This window comes from Amia ocellicauda, chromosome 2, assembly GCF_036373705.1.
Source record: "Amia ocellicauda isolate fAmiCal2 chromosome 2, fAmiCal2.hap1, whole genome shotgun sequence".
Lineage (NCBI taxonomy): Eukaryota > Metazoa > Chordata > Actinopteri > Amiiformes > Amiidae > Amia > Amia ocellicauda.
This window is the reverse complement of record NC_089851.1, coordinates 25,330,472-25,351,776: the sequence shown is the minus strand read 5'-3', so window position 1 is coordinate 25,351,776 and position 21,305 is coordinate 25,330,472. Positions and strand designations below refer to the sequence as shown.

At 37.6% G+C, this 21,305-nt stretch overlaps 1 long non-coding RNA gene across 1 annotated transcript; it reads left to right on the top strand.

Moving 5' to 3' along the window:
- The first annotated feature begins 1,548 nt into the window (after nucleotides 1-1,548).
- Nucleotides 1,549-20,281, top strand: LOC136712649 (uncharacterized). Its single transcript, XR_010804869.1, has 4 exons — nucleotides 1,549-1,732; nucleotides 2,300-2,342; nucleotides 2,749-2,795; nucleotides 20,055-20,281. It is a non-coding gene; the product is annotated as an uncharacterized LOC136712649 (long non-coding RNA).
- The last annotated feature ends 1,024 nt before the right edge of the window (nucleotides 20,282-21,305 follow it).

The following is a 21,305-nucleotide window of genomic DNA, read 5'->3' as shown; positions in this document are numbered from 1 at the left end:
TGTAATGGTGTGGGGGATGTTTTCTTGGCACACTTTAGGCCCCTTAGTGCCAATTGGGCATCGTTTAAATGCCACGGCCTACCTGAGCATTGTTTCTGACCATGTCCATCCCTTTATGACCACCATGTACCCATCCTCTGATGGCTACTTCCAGCAGGATAATGCACCATGTCACAAAGGTCGAATCATTTCAAATTGGTTTCTTGAACATGACAATGAGTTCACTGTACTAAACTGGCCCCCACAGTCACCAGATCTCAACCCAATAGAGCATCTTTGGGATGTGGTGGAACGGGAGCTTCGTGCCCTGGATGTGCATCCCACAAATCTCCATCAACTGCAAGATGCTATCCTATCAATATGGGCCAACATTTCTAAAGAATGCTTTCAGCACCTTGTTGAATCAATGCCACGTAGAATTAAGGCAGTTCTGAAGGCGAAAGGGGGTCAAACACAGTATTAGTATGGTGTTCCTAATAATCCTTTAGGTGAGTGTATATATATATATGAAAAACAATGAAATATTTTATTTAATCCTCAAGGTTTGGCACAAAGCTGCTTTTAGCCTTTGGCAAACTGCTTGTTATATTCTGATATCTCAGGAGGGTAAAAAAAAAAACCTTCAGTTCAACCACACTTCTTAAAAACTTTCTACGTGTTTATGTTTTTAATCTAGACGTTGTATATTATTAACTGTATCAGCTATTTGAGCCCTGTTTAACTATAACAATGAGCTTAGACATTGTTCAGTCTTAGATGCTTTATTAAATGTTGGATTACTGGAAAACGATAACACAATAAAGAAACACAGGGCAATTAATGCAGAACTTCATTAATAACAGTGGCCCCATTTTCCCAAATGTGAATCACTTATTGTTGATAATCCAAACCTTGGTGTAAAATGTTTAAATTACTTTGAAATGAATCTTTAAAACAAATTGATATCCTCCATGCTGTGCCGTAACTATTATCTGCTGCTTCCCAAAGCTGCATCTCATTCTAAATATTGCACTAATATTGTAATACTGTGCCTAATATTACTCACACAACTTCATCCAAACATGTTTTATTCTTTTTTTAATGTATTAGTTTATTCCTGTTTTATTAACCTCTTATTTAAAGTTTCTATAACATATACATGAAAATGACTGTCATCAGTATCATTTATTCTTCTATCTGAACCTAGTATTTTTCAGGAAAGGTTCTTCACCATCACATTTCAAAGGATGCCGATGTATAATTAATTACCTTTTGAGCATGTATTTATTACAGTCAAAATGAAACATTTGCCACTTTCATTTTATATATATATTGTGGCAGTGTGAGAGGCAAGGCTGGGGTCAGGGTGGGTCTTTCAGTGGAGGAGACTTCAAAACCTCTCCACCAAGACTCCAAACCCCAGAAGTCAGCAGGGCTCCTGATGGCCATAGCCCCGCCCACCACTTCCTCTATAAAAGGAAGCAGGAAACAGACTAGTGGGTGCATTCTTGGCTGGGGGTAGCAAGGTGCACAGGAGGGTGAGGGTGAGGGTGAGGGTGAGGGTGAGGGTGAGGGTGAGGGTGAGGGTGAGGGTGAGGGTGAGGGTGAGGGTGAGGGTGAGGGTGAGGGAGTGGAAGAGCAGGAGAAAGAAGGGCAAAGTTGAAAGTTGATGGATTCACTGTCTTGAGACCCTTTTTCTGTACCCGGACCATTCTCCCACTTGAACCCTGGACTGTCTGACAACCTCCTGCCGGTAATGATCTTTGATTATGGACTCATGGATTACGAACCTGCCTTACCCCTGTTATACTTCTGCTTGCCTGGTGTTCGGCTCTGCCGACCTGGGCATTTACTGTTATTATTGTTATTACAGTTTTGTTTGTAGATGGGGACCATTTATGTTTAGTTAGTGCTTGAACCAAACTAGGTTTTGTTTAGTTTTTTTTTACACTGTGCGTGCCATGTAGGGAAGCAATAAACCAACAGCAAACCTGTTTTGTACCCTCTGCCTGCCTCACTACTGTATTTCAAGACCAGACCCCACCTACAAACAAGCCCTTTTTTTGTGACAGGCCCCCCAACCTGCTACAATGTGTAGAAATAAAAAATCCCAGTTTAATTTTATAACTTAGCACACCGAATAGAAGAAATTAAAGTTTTAAAAATACAGTGAGACAAGATTTTCTTTTTTTACCATATCAAAACTTTTCTTCTGTATCTATAATCAAAAGAAAAAAAATCACTTGTAACTGTAACTGAAACTTGGAAATGCAATTAACACATAACATATGGTTATTTTTAAAATGTTTTTTTTCCTTAGAAAATGCAGCATTATGGATAACACAAATGTGGTGTCAGAGGAGGTGAGTGAGTGTTAACATTTTTTTTTATTATTTCTCACTCTTGTTTTCTTCATTGTTATGAAATGTAAAGAAAGGCATTAGAAGACTATCCCCTCCTAGTTGCAGCTATTGACCTGTGTGCACAAAATATGTATTTATTTTAAATACAATACAGCCTAACAGTGTAAGCAATGGGATGTCTTGCAATGGGATGTCACTAACTGAGACACTGAGGAAACTGCAAGTATTCTGAAGACAGGGGTGGGTAACAAATATGCTAGCCCACCTGGCGAGCAGCATTTAGTCAATAAAAAAACAAATGCATTGTGGTTTATCACAATGCTGTGAGTTATGCTAGACTGTTGTGTGTGTGTGTGTTATTTTGTTTCATGCTGAACTAACCTCAATTACACATGTCCACCTGTAGGCTTCCCACATATGTCCTCATGCAGCATCTGGTGGAAACTTAAATGGGTGAGTTCTTAAACCAAGCTGATGAGTAGATTCAGGACCTCTTAAAGAGGACTGAGTTTGGTTATTTTAAGAGGACTATATGTGAAAACACCCTTATATACAAACAAATAGTCTGATGATAACATTAATGAAAGATTTACAAAACACCAACATGAGTTAAATAACTCAAGGATAGCTGTCAACACGTGCCCCCCCACACTGAGTTCACTTGTGTTTTTAAAAGACAATCCCAAAGCATACCCTGATGCCAGAGGGGTTTCTGAATAGATTACATATTTGTGTGACTTTCAGGAAATTAATTCCTGGTGGCCCTTATCCAACATTTCATGTGATTAGTGTGCAACCAGAACATCACACTCAAACCAAACATCATGACATATCATTGGAAAACAGAGATACATTTTAATAACTTATTTATGCTGTAGGTTTCATGTTAATAATACAAAGTTATTATTATGCTTAATGTGCAATCAATGTTGAATAATTATGGTGAAATAATGTGTCCCTGATCCATTTTTATCAGGTCAGTGCAGTCCTTATTTGGTCGGCATAGCTAAAGGTGTTCTTACTATATACAGAAGCTAGACGGAGACATGGAAATATATTGTGTTCAATGCAATCACTTTCATGTCATATTAATTTTTCATTTTAGATCTGTTCAGTCAGATTGGTTTGTCTCAGGTGCCTATATTGTAAGAAACTGATATTTTGTTTATACTATTACTTTATAAATAAAGCTTTGTACAGTCAAGGCATCTGATAACCCTGTATGGTCCTAAAGCTGTTCATATACTGTACAATTTGTAGATTCATAAAAAACATTTATCTTAGATCAATATCTAATTTACTTGTTGCACCAAGTAGAAAACAAAATAGCTTGTGGGTTTTCTACAGGAAATTTGCTTTCATACTTGTTCAATTGCTCTTTACAGTATGTGTTTGTATGCAAATATATCATTCATCTGTGAACTTTAGGGTACATTTCAGAATCCTGTACATATATTCACTATGTATTGAATAGTCTGTTAATACGTAGCTTATATTTTATCATTGGACTTATTGTAGAAATACTGTGAACGTATTTGTCTAACAAAGCTGCCCATAGGCTACTGTACATTGTCACTCAAGTAGCCCTCCCTTGCTTGCTTTATCTACTGTGACATACAGTAACTCAGTCTCTTTCTTGCCGTTCGTCATTGTGGATCATCCTCTATGGACTCGTGAGCATTGTTATTATTATTCTTCTTATTCGTCTTATTCTTATTATTATTTAAAACAGATATTCACATCATTGAGAAACTTGAGCTTGTCCTGATATACAGAGTTGTGTAATTCTGTAAGGAATTATTTATTTAATTAGAATATTATTTTACTCCTGTGTGAGTCGTGTATTCTGCAAACTTCTGTTCAGAAAATGAAATTTGAAAATTTGACAAGGGGAAGTTTTAATTAGGGGCAGGTAACCTACTGATGTAATACAATGGTATACATTATAGTATCTTTCAACACTTCAATGTGGTTTCATGGTTCAGAACAAAGAATCTGAAGATTATGTGGGTGGTAGGCTAATTCATTTGCCATCTCTCAATTAACTTCCTTTTTGCAAACCACCATGAAGTGCACAGTTTGTACAATTTGCTGACAGGTAAATATCTGTATCCCCTCTTGGTGTTTTTAAATATATCCTGCTCCTGTGCAGGAGTAATTAGGGTAACAGAGAGTAGACAGTAGCCAGGGTTATAGAGTTACTTGCCCTCTCACAAATGAGGTGGCGTAGTGTGGCAATATAAAAATGTGAACCTAGCACAGAATGTCACCTATGACAAAATGCTTGGAAGAAAGATTCAGTATCATTGATCAGATTCAAATGCCTTGACTATGTAATATTAAGAGGTGGGGAAAAAACATCAACAATCAGAATTTGGCATTCGGCTGTGCAGCTCAAAGGAGAAATAAAAACGCATACATTGGTCTGAATCTCATATATTCAGGAGGGGCAGCTGGGAAAGGCATTTCAGGAACACTGATAGAATTTATACATTTCTCCTTTGTGAGCTTTTCTAAAGAGCAATTTCGGATTTTCAAGGCTATTCCAACACCAATTCTTCCATTTTCATTTGATAATCCACAAGGAGAATACATTCATACACACTTCTCGGATACTTAATTTAAATCCCAATATTACCAATTGGTGTTGCCATTAGTGATTCTCTTCACAGTAAGTTCTTGTAGTTGTATTGAAGTGTTTTTGTTAGTTTAATAAATGTCATTATTCTTCTCTGGAATTAAATGTAGCATAGTTTTTGGTGTCTTGCCAAAATGGAGGTTTCTCAACATTGTAGACTGATTTTCAGCTGTGCTTCATAGGCTGAGGAGAAAGATACAGTAGATATTTAATTTCAACTAAGCTTTGGTTGCAAAACATTGTAAGACATTGTTGCTTAATAATAATTGCTTAATAACAATAATAATAATAATAATAATAATAATGTTTTTGGCAAGCACATCTCAACATAATAGGGCATTGTTTCAACCATGTTTCTCACACTTCTCACTTGTTTTTCTACCCCCTCTCATCCTCTATGCTCCTATTCTGCTGGCTGCAGTCCTTCAGTCTCCTGTCTATATACCTGCTAATTCCCTTGCTGTCCTATGGTCGAACTAGTTACCTAAATACATCAACATGGCACTTCCTTATAATACACTTCATCAGACTGCTTCTACATATACCATAATCCTTCTCTCTTTTTGGCAAAATACAAACTGTTATGATCAATACCTGACACTGCATCTTTTGGTTAAAACTTGGTTCTACGCACTACAAGTGTATTGTACTGTAATCCTTGACTTCATTTGCTATAGTTGCCATCTCTTACACTGCTAAAATGATCTCTAGATTGAGTGACTACAGCATGTCCAGTTTAATTTCCCATGTAATTTCCTCTACTTAGTTGGTTCAAAAATAAGAAATAGAGGCCCCTTTTATAAATAATAAGAAGGGGTATTAGGGGTCTCTAGTCACATAAGGATGCCAATCACATTTTTCTTTACTTCAGGTGAGGTTTGGCTAACTGAATTCAACTGACACTTAAAGTAGATCCTCCGAAACTAATGATTTGTTAGGAAATTGAAAATATTGACCTTGCCTAGCTTCATTATATTCTTAATTATCTTAACATTTATTGGAACCCAGAATAAGAATGAGAATATGATCTGCACAAGCCTGAACAATTCTTGGTTGATACATTCCCAGCAGGGAAGAATCAGTGAGTTTAAATCAAAATGTCTTCATTCACCATGTCCCCAAAAAAGCAACGTCCTGCTTTCAAACCATAAATAGGATAGACATTGTATTAGCAGTTAAAATTCTGTATTTTATTTATTTCTCAGGAGACAATGTAAGGAGTGACACTTCATTAAATAACTACTACATTTATTTTCAGAGGGAGAGAATGAAGGCTCTCTGTGGAACTCAGGGTCTTTTTTTCCCACCTTGCTCTGCCTATGAACTTGTGAGCTATAAATTATTGAAGAATTGTGTTTCAAAGGATGAATGAGAGAGGTGAAACATTAGTATTTTTGCCCTACTTTCCCTGAAGCTTGTTAAAAGCAATTGTCTGGCCAATTTGTCACACTGCCCACAATGTCTCCTCCAGCACCACCTGACAAGGAATAGAAGAAAGCTAATTGAAGATTAATGTCCAAAAAAAACAACCTGCCCAGGCGTAACATTTCATTGAACAAATGATAAACAAAGTAAAGTAGAATCACAATGTGCAAAAGTATAAATTGACAAATTGTTCTGCCGTGGAAAATATATCAGCATTTTTTTTTTAACCCTGTTCCAGACATTTAAGTTTTCCTTGATAGCATGCTCAGTGATGACCATATTTTCTAAGGTTGTAAGTGACATTAAATATGAATCATCTTAAACAAATAAAACCCCAAAGCCAATCTGTATAGGAATGGCTTTGCTGCAGATTTAACGATGAATGTTAGTGTGCTTTATTTGCATTTTGTTCTTGCCTTATGGTCAGTTTAACTATATGAACTGCAGATCTGAAGGAGGTGACCAATTGTTGACTCTCAGCTCTCTCAGATCCACTTTGGCTTCTGAGGCTCTCCTGCATAATGATTAATTCATTCGAATTAAAGCAGGCCAAGCAGAAATGCAGCTCTACACATACCAATGGACAAGGAGGCATTTAAGCTGCAAACCCACACTATCCAATTGGTTTCTATTAAAATTGTGTAGCTCTAATGCAATTATTATATTCACTTTGACTGTAGATCAAGTACTCCAAAAAATGTTTTTTGACACATAAATATGATTCATCCTGAAAGATGTAGATACACCATGCCAAAATGACATTCAGCATAAATACAAGTGTAATAAAATACCAGGTGACAATATTTTACAAATATCTGAAATGTAAGAGGTGACACTATTTTGCCGGTTTAAAAACCCTTAAAGTTCTACTGAGCAGTGTTTCATAATACAGAAGAAAACATAAGAAAATGTATTTTTGCTTCATTAGTATTAATGTTATGTGCAGTTTGATTACCTTACCTTCCACTTTATGTATTGCTTATGAATGTGTTATTAATGTTTAATAGATTATAAATAGGTACATTGTAAAGCATTAAAAGTTGATTACAGCAATACATGAAATGGCCACAAAGTTGAACAGGTAACTAATGAGTGCCCCTCTTATAAATCATGTATAATCATAAAGAGTAAAATAATGTATTAGGAAATTGTCAAATCAGTAGTGAAGCTACAGTGGGGGAAAAAAGTATTTGATCCCCTGCTGATTTTGTACATTTTCCCACTGACAAAGAAATGATCAGTCTATAATTTTAATGGTAGGTGTATTTTAACAGTGAGAGACAGAATAACAGCAAAAAAATCCAGAAAAACGCATTTCAAAAAAGTTATACATTGATTTGCATGTTAATGAGTGAAATAAGTATTTGATCCCCTACCAATCAACAAGATTTCTGGCTCCCAGGTGTCTTTTATACAGGTAACGAGCTGAGATTAGGAGCACTCTCTTAAAGGGAGAAATCACGCCATTTCCCTCATCAAAGTCTCCGGCCGCGACTCCTGGCTAGCAAAGGCCGATATCTCAAATTTAAAGTTTTACCCCTGGTTCCCGATTCGTGGCACCTGTCCGGCATATGCTAGTGAAGCCAATTCTATTTTTCAGTTTGTTTGCCTTTCGGTTTCCACAGCAGCCCAAAGATTTTCGACACTCTCTCCGAGGCGCTATGCTGGATCCTCCTCAACAACTATGCACTCCCTTCCATTTTGCACTCCATCTCCACCCTCAAGTCCGTCTTCTCTGCCCTCGGCGTGCCCCTCAGCCCTGAGAAGACCCTCGGAACAGCCATGCGCTTGGAATTCCTGGGCATCGTCCTGGATTCGCACACTTTCAGCGTTTCCCTCCCACGTAAGAAAATTGATTGCATATCTCTATACCTGTCCACTTTCTCCCTGTCTCACCACTGCACTAAACAAGAGCTGCTTTCCCTCCTTGGGCATTTAAATTATGCCATACGCATCATTCCCCAGGGTCACGCTTTTATTTCCAACCTGCTCACCCTTGCTTCATCTGGAATGGCATCACCTTTGTTTACACGGATTGCTTGCTGTCACCGGAAAATTTGTAGCTTTTCACCGATGCTGCCCCCTCCGTTGGGTTCAGCGCCTATTTCAGGGAAAATGGTTCACTGCCCCCTGGCCTCCCGAACTTTCCTCGCTTCCCCCCTCGGTCCTCTCCTCTGCGTTATGCGAATTATACCCTCTCATCGTGGCTGCATTTCTTTGGGGATCTTCCTGGTCCTGCAACTCAGTTCTTGTACATTCAGACAGTTTAGCAATCGTACATATCATCAATAAAGGACATTCACAATCACTGCACATTATGAAACTGTTTAAACGACTCATTTGGCTGTCCATCCCTAACTCACTAACTCATTCATAATTTGCGCGCAACACCTCCCTGGCCATTTCAACTCTATTGCTGATTCTCTTTCTCGTTTCCAATTTCAGAAATTCAGAACATTGGCCCCAGAAGCAGACTTCTTCCTAGCAAGGATACCTCCCTATTCAGATCTAATCTTCCCTTAAATCATCCTTTGCACCCCTGGCTCATCCACTCATTAGACAGCATCCTTAGTGGTCTCACCTCCAGAACCCTACAATCCTACTGGTCCACCTGGAAACTTTTCCAATATTTTCATGTTTTATTCAATATTCTTTTCACTACTTTCGACTTAGTAACCATTTCTTGCCACATCAGTTTCCTACACCACAACTTGCATCTCAGAGTCTCCTCCATCAAAGTGCACCTTTCAGGCATACGATTCTTTCACAAAATGTTAACCGGAACTCCCAGCCCGCTCATATCTCACCCCCAAATCATCCTCCTTCTCAAAGGACTACAGAAGAATGAAACTCCTCTTCCTCGCTCTCTCCTACCCATTACAACTGACATGCTCACGCACTGCATTTTCACTTTAAAAAATAATTATCACTCACCTGCTGTTGACCTGGCATTCCATGTCCACATAACACATGTTCGTTATTGCCTTTTTCGGTTTTCTGAGATGCTCAGAATTCACTGCTTCAAACTCTCATTTAAATCCTACCATTCACCCTTGCATCACACACCTCTTTCTTCATTCCACCTGGTTCATTGATTGCCTCAAATTAAGCAAAATTGATCAACTAGGTCATGGTGCATTAATTTATCTGTTCAGACTCTCATCTGCTATCAGCCCCTATGAACCAATCCCATCCCTACTTCAACTCCATTATTCTCAAGGAGACACTCCCACCGACCCGTTATTCATAGATGAGAAAGGACATGTCATCAGCCAGAACTGGTTCCTCTTCCATCTCCGCCAGGTTCTGACTCAAACCGGGTTCGCTGCCGTACAATATTCTGGCCATTCATTTAATATTGGAGCCTCCTCTTCTGAAGCTATACCAGATCACCTCATTAAGTCTCTCAGATGCTGGCCTTCCGAAGCTTACCAAACCTACATTCGATCTAATATCCGGGACATTCAATTAGCTCACGCTAGTATTTGCTCATAAATCTGCGCAGGCGTTACAGGGAGCTACACCTTTTGGGGGTTTGACGGTCTGGACCCGGCTTCAGACCATCATTCCCGTAGCCAAGAGAACAAGCCAAACCAATTAAATCACTACCGTAGCCCTCACGCAACTTGGTGTTGTCTAGCTACTGAAATGGAATTTATAAATCAATTTATATCAATTTGGAGACAACTCCAAAGTCTTCTCTCACTTCCGGCCAAAGTGAATAAATACCGCTTGATCTACACCCCCCCAGCGTTCATCTTGTTGCATCCCACCACCTCCCCTGTCACCGCCTCTGCAGCAGCTCCTTGGCTCAGTCCCTGTAAAAGCGGGGTTTGACGGTCCGGACCCGGCTTCAGACTGTCATTCCCGTCACCAAGAAAACAAGCCAAACCAATTAAACCACTACCCTAGCCCCCATGTAAATCAGTGTTGTCTAGCTACTGAAATTGTATTTTTGTATTGCACTTTTTTTGTAAGTCGCCCTGGATAAGGGTGTCTGCTAAGAAATAAATAGTAATAATAATAATAATATATGGACATATTGTGGTTAGAATGTATATTTCATATTGGATGACCTTTAATAGCACATTATAAGAGATACTCTCCTTTTTGTGTTTTTGCCAGCCTATGAATCAACTCTAGTTTGTTAAGGGACTTTTGGTAGATGTTTTGTCTCCAGTTCAGCCTACAGTGGTAACTTCCCTGTGTACAATGATTAAATCACTGAGACAATGTATACCCCATCAAATGTAATAGTATCAGTTTGTTACTGGAAATATTAAGTTAATATTTTGTGAGGGAGGTTGATGTAATTGGAGAATATACTTACAATCTAAGTGCATGGCCTTTACATGCGCATCTGCCTTGGTTCAGAAGATCTCCTCTCTTACTAGATCACCATAAATGTTTATTTCCACCTGACAGCGGGGAGCCTCGAGCTATGAGAATCCATGAAGGTCTGTCTTCATATGACCAATTGACAAGCAGATGTGTTCTGAAGTTTGAAATGAAACACACTGAATATTACCATACATTTGATGTGATTTGGCTTTAGGCGGGTTAAACTGAAGAGATTTCTGAGCATTTTCTTAAGCAAAATTGTCAAAGTTTATTCAGATTCTAAGACATTCCTTGAAAAAAGCCTACCTGAATTTATACTGAAGATTTTCAATTTGATTTCGATCTGATGCTCTCATACAAAATTATGGGAACATTACATTATAAAAACTACCCTAAAAGGACTCTCTGCCAAAGCTTAAACTCTAACCCCTGGGAACTCAAAAGAAAAATAATGTAATTTTAAAAGTTCAGGGATTAGTGTTTTTCTGATCATTTCAGTGACATCTTTTCATGACAAATAATAGTTAAGTAGGCTGTGATATGTATATACAGATTGTTTGAAAAAGTTTATGGTAACAAAACTAGTAGTTATGACGGTGAGACAGGTTTATTGTTTTTTTAATTATTCCTTTCATCTCATGGTGCATATTTCGCTTCATTTCCCAATTATAAACTGTTGTTTATCAGTTGTAAGTCTCTTTTCTGTTCTTATCTATATGCCCTTGTGGGTTGGTTGCTCATTCTTTTACATTACAGATTGAGCGAGCAAGTGAAAAGCAGAACATGTTTAGAGTGCTAAGGTCAATTGATGTATTCTATAAATACTCCAATTAAGACCACATATTTTTAAAAGCATTCCCTTCTTTATGTGAAGACAAATGTTTCACATTTATGTTTCACATTTGAAATAAAACAATGTGATTCCTTTCAACACCTATGAAACATCCATTAATTATGTTCACTGGGTTAAGCAAAGACTATGGTAATTTATCTTTTTCAGTCATTCCTTTCCCTTGTTCATTTGTTAAGATATTCCATAGTAAATTTAACTGGGCAAATATATGTCTATTGATACTTTTTAAATCCAAGGAAAAGGCCCCATTGCATTGAAATAATGCCCACCATTTCAATGAAGTGTATATATTGCAACCCTAATAGTGCAATATGTCTTCCAAGTAATATGAATGTTATCCTTCTCCTTCACAATAAATACATAAATGGACACGTGTATAATCAGTGATTTAATGACAGTAAAAAGGAATAATAAAAGTGAGAATGTACAGACACTGTTACAAATACATTTGTAATTAAAAAATAAGTATTCCAAGTACCTGTTACAATAAATCATGGCAATGTATGCAAGTCACAAATGAAAGTCATTGCTGGTTGTAGTTTTCAGAAAGTTGTGAGCTGGTTGACAATATCACTTCCTTTTGCATCTGTCCAGGTTGTAGTACATTTGACTGTGTGCACTGCAGGTGTCAGTATGTGTGGCATGCTTTCGTCTTGTGTCTTACATTGTTTGAGCTCAATAAAAGAAGGACTGTGTGCAGAATAGCTTGTTCTCTACCTCTGAGTCAATGACCACAGATTACATTGTGCTGCTCCTTTTCATGTTCCCCCTTGTTTCTGTTATTTTTGTTCCTTACATTCCTTGTAATGGAAATAAATGTAAATAGTTTAATGAAATGAAAGGATGCTGATCTGTTAAGATACAGCCAAAATTTTGCAATGGTTTTAATTTATCATTCCAGTTATTGTTTTATTAGTGAGTACTTTCGATTGGCCTAGGACTTTAATCTGGAGTTTTCGTTTTTATCTGGTATCAATATCGGAAGAAATAATAATTGTGGAATATCCTGATATCCTGATATCTAGTGACCCCCCCCATACATACAACCCACAGCGGTCAAATCCTCTGAAAACAAGATCGGGTTGATACGCAAGTTACCACAATACTTCAACTAATACGAATTCAGATTAGCAGTGAGGTTGATCTGCATGAATTAACCTTGAGGCTGTTTTGTTTTATACAAGATATAGGTTTATTAAAAATGTAAATAGACAACATGAAATTGCAAAGATAGGATAGAGACAAGCAGGGTGGATAATTTTAAAGGTAAGAGTGAGGAGATCTATCCAATACTCGAGGCACAAAACATGTAAAATAACAAACAAGTATTATGATTACGCTAGCCGTTCCTACAATTTTGATCCCATACATAACTAGGATTTATGTAATTGTGATTTACCTAATTCGTGACTAGTACACGAAATATACTACCTGTGTGGTTTACTGAGATTCAGTTATGCAGATGTTCAATAGTGGGGAGGGTTGGCAGACTGCGTTGACTTGAGGACATTGCAAAGATTTTAGGTTTTTGGTGGAGAAGTTCTGGTTCTGGTTCCGTTCTGTCTTCCTGGATTTCGTCTCCTTGGTTTCTTCTCCCAGATTGTTCCACTCCAAATTGTGCCAATCCCAATTGCTAGTTTTAACTTTCTGTTTTTACACATTTTAGTCAAATAGATTCTAATCTCTTCCTTCCAAACTTCTGATTGGTCAGAAATTGTTTTAGCTAATGGTCTTTCTTTTAAGACCAAGCTTGAGCATGTTTTGGTTTTGAGGAAGAATTACTTAAGTGTCATTAAGTTACTTTTAAGTCACCTTTTATTGTTTGTTATCAAACTGAGGAAGAAGCTGGGTAACACTTCTGTTACCAGCATGTATACTCAGCAAAAAAAGAAATGTCCTCTCACTTTCAACTGCTTTTATTTTCAGCAAACTAATCATGTGTAAATATTTGTATGAACATAACAAGATTCAACAACTAAGACATAAACTGAACAAGTTTCACTGACATGTGACTAACAGAAATGGAATAATGTGTCCCTGAACAAAGGGGTGGTCAAAATCAAAAGTGACAGTCAGTATCTGGTGTGGCCACCAGCTGCATTAAGTCCTGCAGTGCATCTCCTCCTCATGGACTGCACCAGATTTGCCAGTTCTTGCTGTGAGAAGTTACCCCACTCTTCCACCAAGGCACTTGCAAGTTCCCGGGATTGTGTGTTCCTGGTGTAACTCGGGCAGTTGTTGTTGCCATCCTGTACCTGTCCCGCAGGTGTGATATTCGGATGTACTGATCCTGTGCAGGTGTTGTTACAGGTGGTCTGCCACTGCGAGGACGAGCAGCTGTCCTTCCTGTCTCCCTATAGCGCTGTCTTAGGCGTCTCACAGTACGGACATTACAGTTTATTGCCCTGGCCACATCTGCAGTCCTCATGCCTCCTTGCAGCATGCCTAAGGCATGTTCATGCAGATGGGCAGGGACCCTGGGCATCTTTCTTTTGGTGTTTATTATCTTTAAAATACAGTGTCCTGAAAAAGGGATGTTTCTATTTTTGCTGAGTATAGTTTGTATTTGGGTTTGTTGCCCTGGTCTATGGGATATATAAATTACCTTGAATGTCTGTGTTTCACAAAAGAAATCTTCAACTGGAATTTGGTGGAGATGGGGAATGGCAGCCCATATGTAGTTGGGGGGCGTCTTCCAGCATGGATGTGTTATTTGTTGTGCTTTGATGAGAACAGGCCTGTCATAAAACACAGAACTTCAAAGCTGTCTCCTAAGTCCTTTACCAGAAGCCAGTTAGGAAGGTATATGAATTTCTGTATATATTTTCCAAAATATGGTCATATGATTTACATAAAGGTGTCTTTGCTTTCATCCCATCTGTTTCATTTTTCTTTTTTTCAGTGCACAATATTTTTGGATGAGAAATGCATAAGTATTCAATTAAAAAAGGTAAAATCTGTTTTTTCCATCTTGTCATTTGAGTCAACTACACTTTAACCTGCTACATGTTAAGTTAACCTGTATTTTCTCAGTACAGATGAATAATTATATGCTCAGTGCGCCCATGAGATCATTATGATATGAATACATTTAACAGCATAAGAATCAAGAATCTTGCTTATTTTTTTTAGTTTTTTCCACAGACTTCCTTCAATTTACCTCTTTCTAATGTTACTACTACAACCTTTATGCTATGAATGACATTGTTTTTAATTCCCAAAAACTAGTACGTTAACTTTGTTCTACAAATGGGTAATTCCTTGATAACAGGAAAATTCAAGATGTTTGAACATGATAATGGTAGAATAAACTCTTTCCACGGGCAACAGCATGTCTGACAGGGCAAAAGCTGATAAAAATCTATTTACTAATACAAAAAAAATCTTTAAAAATACTATACATGCATACGGTAGATAGATCATCCAAGTATAAAATTGGTCATGACTTGGCAAAACTGTCTAAAATTAAAATATTTAAGTGAAATAAAATTGTGTGTGTGTGTGTGTGTTGAGGGGAGTGGGGTAGCTGTCTGATTAATTAGTTAATAAGATAGAAGACCGTGCAGTTAAATGAAAATTATAGAAATGTAAACTGGAAAATGAAAGGAGTAAAAGAAATGTAAACTGCACATGCACTACAAATAATGTGTATGGGTGAGTAAAAAAAATCTCTACCCTTAATGGAAATAAGTGGAATCAATGTTACATGAAGTCCCATGAAATATCTAAGAAATAGTTACTTTCCATGTATAAGGCCTGTGGTGTTTTGAAGGTTGTGAAAGATCATCAGAGAATTATTTCTAAATTTACCAAAAAGGGAGCAGAAATATGTTTCATGCTGAATAGAAAATCCTACACATATTAATGAATATGAAATAAATTCTATGTTTAGGAAAATGTGCATGACTTAAGTCACATTGAGCCCCACAGTCACATCTACAATTCTGAATCATATTGAAGCCACTACCCTGGGATTAGCGATTAAAATCAGTTGGGCTAGAGTCTCCCAGAGGAACCTTTATTGTTGCATAATACGCTCAAATATGCCTTTGCAATATCCCAGTTGAGTCTAGGTGAATCAAACTGACCCATTCATTCGTGACATAACCTCCACTGAGGCATGTTTCTAAAGAAATAAGAGTCCTTTAGAGACTTTGAGTCACAGGTTTCAGTAGCTTTCATCAGCCCCAGATTGAAATCCAAGATCTGAAAAACTTTGGAGATTAATGCATTTCAGTTTAGTTTCATTTTTAAGTTGAATATGGTGTTTTGATATGATTGAAGATACTTCTGTAAATCTTGCTGTTCTTTTTAATTTGTATTGACTTGTAATGAAGAGGTACTGCAATGTATGATTTTTTCAGCAATGTACAATGTGCCATATCTTAATTGACTTATTTTCTAGCATAGTAATAAAATGATCAAATATTTACACTCCTCCTAGGTAACAGCTCTAGTTAGGATACTCTAATGATGAGGAAAAACACTCTTTGACTTTATCTGACACCTGGAGGTTTGTTGTCATTATTTTCTTTCTCGATTTCCATTATATCAAAAGCAATTAACCTTTTAGATCCTGCTGATTATTACATGTTGAGAGAATACTGATAAAACTAATCTGTTACACCAAGAAAACAGATTTGTGGGCTCTTTCCGCAGTGTGCAGTTAATTGTGTTATTCTTTTAATACAAGTACAGGATACCAGCCTGGATTTTGATATTCTACATTTTTTTCAATATAAAGGGTCCTTTATGGAAAAGATGAAACCCAATTGAACACCTTTGGGAGAACGCTCTCCACCACCATCATCTAAACACCACATGAGGGAATATCTTTTGGAAGAATGGTGCTCATCCCTCCAGTAGAGTCTAGAGACTCGTAGAATCTGTGCCAAGAGCATTGGAGATAGATAGTTAGAAATGAAAGTCCTGTACCGGTAATCACTCTACTGTCACTCCTCTCCTTCTCTCTCAGTCACTCTGTGTCTCTCCTTTCCTCTCCCATACAAATTGTATGTGATCCATCATGTGTTATCCACTTCTGAATCCTGCTTGTTCTCTTGGTTGGGTGAAGTCCAGGGTGTCTTGAAGGCATTGTGTTAATATCCTTGTAAATACTTTGTATAAGATGGAAAGTAGATTAATAGGCCTATAGTTCTACAGATCTTCATCTCCCTTCTTGTGCGTGAAAACTGGTGAGTTGTCAGAGCTGGCAAACAGGATTATAGAGGGAATACATCATTGAACATGGTCAGGTACAAAAGCAGGAGATCCAAGTATCGGAAGTTGAGAAAAGGAAGTGAGGGGCAAACATGGGATAACAACTCTAGAAATGCAAGGCTTGGTAATGCAACTCTGGGAGAATACAAGACTTTGCAAATCACTCAGGATACAAAGGAGAATATATAGGTAACACTGATGAGCTAGGGCAATGGGGGGCAGGTGAGTGAATTTAATTGGGAAACATGGATTTATAACTAAATGGAGATTAATTGAAAGCCAAGGGAGAAACAGAACTAAAACTCAGGAGACTGTGACCTCTGGAGGCGGATGGGGGATGTATGATGTGAGGACATGACAGTGAGTGTGCAAACGTGCATTTACACATGTGTGTGCTGACGTTTCACTTAGTGGAACTGGATTTCGATCACCATAAGCATTAAAACATTTTTCCTAGTTTAAGCAACAGGTTTGATCACCAATCTGTCTGTCAATTTTTTTATTGATAAACGATTGTATAATTTATCGAGAATCAAAAATAATTTCTTTATTTGTTCATGTAATATACACCAAACACAAAATAAGTGGTCCACAGAGCCTGTATGGTATTGGAAAGGAAGTTGATCACCACATATCCTTGTACATTCTTTTACTGCTTTTAGATAATTACTTCTTGTTATTGCACTGTTCAATCCCCTCTTGGCATTCTGTAAATAGTTCACCAGAAGAGAAGTTAATAATGAGCTACTGTAGCCTCGGGGCATGTAATGTACAATATTCAGATGGGCTGATCAGTGAAGATTATGAAAAGCTGATGGGTTTCTGCTGTTTTCCTGGATTTCATGAGATTTGATCAGACCAGTATGATAAATCTAAGAACATCAAAATTCATGAATAATAAGAAACTCTTCCTTTCTTTTCAGCTACACTAAAATCTTGAGAGGAAGAAACACTAATAAAGATGAATGCTCTAGGGTTCCCATTTATACACATTAATGCCTTGCATACAGTGCAGTGGCCTTGGACTAAAGTAATTATTTAATAAGTCAAGCGTGGCTTTTTTGGAATGGAAAAAAAAAGAAAGTGAAAATTTGTTTAACAAGAAAGTACTTTCAGTAGTAAAGGATGTGCAGAAACACAGTAGAAAATAATTACTTCTTTCAATCCCACCTTAGATATCACATTGTAACATATTGTAATAAGAATGGGAAGTGTAAAATAAGCATTTTTTTATTCTGCCTCACTGTCACACAAAGGCATGGTGGGCCCAGAGCAGCGCCTTTTCCCAGCAGTTCACATGTTTTGGTTGCTTAAATGCCCTTTCAAACTATTTTAAACCACAATTAACATCACTTTTCTATATTTGTATGCAACTTCTTTGGCTTTCTAGCAATCAAGTGGCGCACCCCTTGGCACATTGTCACAGCTTTTATCATAGCATGAGCTTTCCTGTAATCAAATGCAGGTGAGACAGTGTATGACAAAAGATAATATTACAAATGTAGTTTGCACAAAATATACCCCAGATCCTATATAGAGAGATATGTATTTAGTACAGAATACTTTTTGTATAAAAATAATAATAGCAAGTTTGATCATTTAAGATGTTTGTGATGTGAAAAATTGTTTGATTAGAGTCACTGGTTTCAATCCAGCACACCTGTAATCCTGGAGAACCCCAATCCTTTAGGTTTTACATGTCATGTGCATCTTGTCCACTTAAACCAACACTTTTTTCAATTATTTAATTGGTAGCTTGATTAGAATGACAACTAAAAGCCCCTACAGTTTTCCTGGACTAGGGTTGGAGAACCCTACACGACACAGAGTGCTAATTGTTTAATGCTGGTACTTTAAAAGACCTATATTTTCAAGCACCCATTTATACTTTTTCTAGCTGCAATGCTAGTTTTGGAAATAATATTAAATGGATCATAAGCTGGGCCTATATTTTAAAGAGCATCTGCTTAATTAATGTTAAATGAGATTGAATCGCCCAAGAGTTAATGTTAAGATTCAACCTTGATTGCAAATAATAATAATAATAATAATAATAATAATAATAATAATAATAATAATAATAATAATTGTGCTTCCTTGTTCAATCAATACATTGTATTTTCTTTGGACCAACAGCAATACAGCTTGCTAAAAGGTTATATGTGAGTGCACCCTTGGTCTTTTGTGCAAGATGACTTTCAGGACTATGCATATAACTGCTTGGTACTGATTTAATCCATATATGAGTAGGACAGCTTTCTCAAAGAATATGCTCTGCTAATGTAGTAAATGTGGAAATGTATGTTTTGAGTTTATAGTGTATTACCTTTGGGAACCCATTACCGCCTGGCATCAATTCCAGGTATGTGTATGTGTGGCACAATAACCCAGGCTAAAGTCACCCTGCCCACTCCAGGCAGTGCTTTACCAGTGTTATCCTGGCACTGGCTAATGACCCAAATATTCTGTAATCAATGAGGGATAGAGCTCGTCAGGCTTTTAATGTGTGAAACTCTCATCCCTTCCATGTCTGTCTTTTACAGTCAGGTAAGGGTTTCAAATACAGCAGTTCTTTTTCAAAGGGTTTTTGTGATTTTCATAGTCTGAGTCATGGCATTTCAATCTAATTGTCAAAAAAGTCTGGAAGCAATGACCTGAAAGCATGAAAAGTATACATTTATTTTTGAAATAGTAATTAGTAACATTCTTTCAGAGGTGCTAAATAATATAACAGTATCTTATGTAAAGAGAAATTAGCACCAAAGTAATAGCTGTCAGATAATAACAAGTATATATTTCTCTTGTGAAACACCTTTTGGAAAAAACTTGCCATCTCTCAGCCTGCATCTATCCATAATGCAGAAACGAATTGCTAAATATTTTTAAATCTTGACCATGTGAACAACTAAGATAATTTGTTAAATTTTCTAACGGTTTCAAAAAACGTTTTGTGCTGGCACAGTCATTTCTAGTTAAGTCTGTGTGTGAATTTTAGTGCTGTTAATTCCTGATCTCTTAAAATTGAAATGAATGTAGGTATTTTATTTATCCTTATTTATTTATCCATACATCAGCACTGATCAGGAAAAGGTCACTGTGACAGGTGAGTCCTGTCAAGGCACAGCTATAGGTGGGGACACGTTGGCGTCTCATCAGTGTAGACAGCTTCATCTAATTCAGATGATTGGCCCACAGCTAGGCCTCACCTTATTTAACCTCCCTATTTTTCTTTCAGCCCCAGACTCCATAGCACCACAGCCCAGCTTCTGCCTTGCAGCAACACCAAGACATCTCCTTTGCCTGTTTAGATTAATTTTCTTTTGTTAGTTTTTTTTTGTTATTTTATTACTTTAAAACTCCTCCTGGGAGTTTGAAGACTCCTCCATGAGGAGGATATATTTTATTTATTTGTTGCATTCTTTTAATGAAAATCTATATTAAAATGCCTCATGTCTAACCTTATACCCTCCATGTCCTCCACTCCCTGTTATAATCAATGTTTACTATGGTGTTTCCTTCTTCATTAGACACTGAACAGTCCTTGTACTGTACCTCTGTGATAGTCTATTCATGTTACCATACCCTCACATGTACAGACGTGTGATAAATTAAAGGAAAACCCAACATAAAGTGTCCCAGTAAGGTGTTGGGCACCACGAGCCGCCAGAACAGCTTCAATGCGCTTGGCACAGATTCTACGAGTCTCTGGACTCTACTGGAGATATTCCCTCATCTGGTGTTTTGATGATGGTGGTGGACAGTGCTGTCTCACACATCGGTCCAAAATCTCCCATAGGTGTTCAACTGGGTTGAGATCTGGTGACTGCGAAGGCCATAGCATATGACTCGCATCATTTTCATGCTCATCAAACCATTCAGTGAGCTCTCGTGCCCTGTAGATGGGGCATTGTCATCCTGGAAGAGACCACTCCCATCAGGATAGAAATGTTTCACCATAGGATAAAGGTGATCACTCAGGATAACTTTGTAATGATTTGCAGTGACCCTTCCCTCTGAGGGGACACGTGGACCCAAACCATGCCAGGAAAATGCCCCCCACAGCATAACTGAGCCTCCAGACCCCCTCACTGTAGGGGTCAAGCTCCTGCCATTTGTGCCACAAAAATTACCCCTTAGTCACTTAGATCCTTTCCTCTTGCCATCTTGATCCAAAATTGAGGTCAACTGGGCCTGCTCAGCATCTGCATACATGCCACAGAGCATGATAGGATGTTAATTGCTTAATTGTATCATGCACTACACCTGTTTGGAGGCATCTGCATTCATTATGTTCCTCCTCTCATTCATTCAGGTTTTTCCTTTAATTTGTCACCCGTCTGTATATATCAACACCAAACAGTGCCACAGTCTTCCAATTGCATATTATATCCCCCATAATTCACTTTGGTAACCACAAAGTTCCTGCAATCATACGGTCAGTTATATGTCCAATATAGCAGCACATGCCATTCCAAGTTATAATAGT